The sequence below is a fragment of the Setaria italica genome, chromosome VI (genome assembly GCF_000263155.2).
Source record: "Setaria italica strain Yugu1 chromosome VI, Setaria_italica_v2.0, whole genome shotgun sequence".
Lineage (NCBI taxonomy): Eukaryota > Viridiplantae > Streptophyta > Magnoliopsida > Poales > Poaceae > Setaria > Setaria italica.
In genome coordinates this window covers 2583249-2584108 of record NC_028455.1, presented here as the reverse complement: position 1 = coordinate 2584108, position 860 = coordinate 2583249, and positions in this window count along the sequence as shown.

Sequence of the window (860 nt, the reverse complement as noted above, 5' to 3'; positions counted from 1 at the left end):
CCTAACAGAGGAAACAGTCAATAGGCTCGCTTTACATCCATGGGCAAGAGTAGTACCTAAGAATGAGGGCATCGTCCATTCGTCAGTGAAAAAATTATAAATTTGTGTGAATACAGTACAGTTCTAACTAGATAAAGACTCTGTGCACAAATGTGCATTCAATCCATGATATCATCAATGATAAAACCATTGAAGCTGTAGGACATGAGACATTTAAGATCAAACCCCTCTACTGATATATTGAAAATCACCGCAGATAGTGCTAACATTACATTTTCAAAAGAAATCAATCAGAGCTTGTGCCGTCAACACACAAGAAGCTCTTTTGCAAATACAAACATCATACAAATTTAATAAAGAATAAGATCTGGGATCATCGGATGATTTACACTCAAGCAGCTTCAAATTTGCAGCAAATTTTCATGTTAAGACCTCTCATTTTGCAAGTAAAAAAAAGGACTCCTATGTAACGCGCTTTAAGATCTGTTGGGAAGAAAAAAATATCTGCAGGGGAAAAAAGGAACTTTTTATAGAAAAAAATGTAATTTCAGGCGTAACAATACCAATGTAGTAAAATAAAATTCACAAGATGCACACACAGCCACATTTATCTCAAGGAAACAAATGGAGGAGCACAATTACAAAACAAGCAACCAACCACGAGTAAGCGAAGATTCGAGAAGGGAAGCTTGCGATATTCGTAGAGAACGAACTGGGCTAGAGTTCGGAACTGAGACGCCTGTCTGCGGCATGACCAAGAAGGATTCGAAGCTATCGTTACCTTCGATGGCGCCCGCGGTGGGGGCGGCGGCGGCGGCGGTGGAGGCCCCAGGGCAACGTCCGGGCGGCGGCGGCGGCGC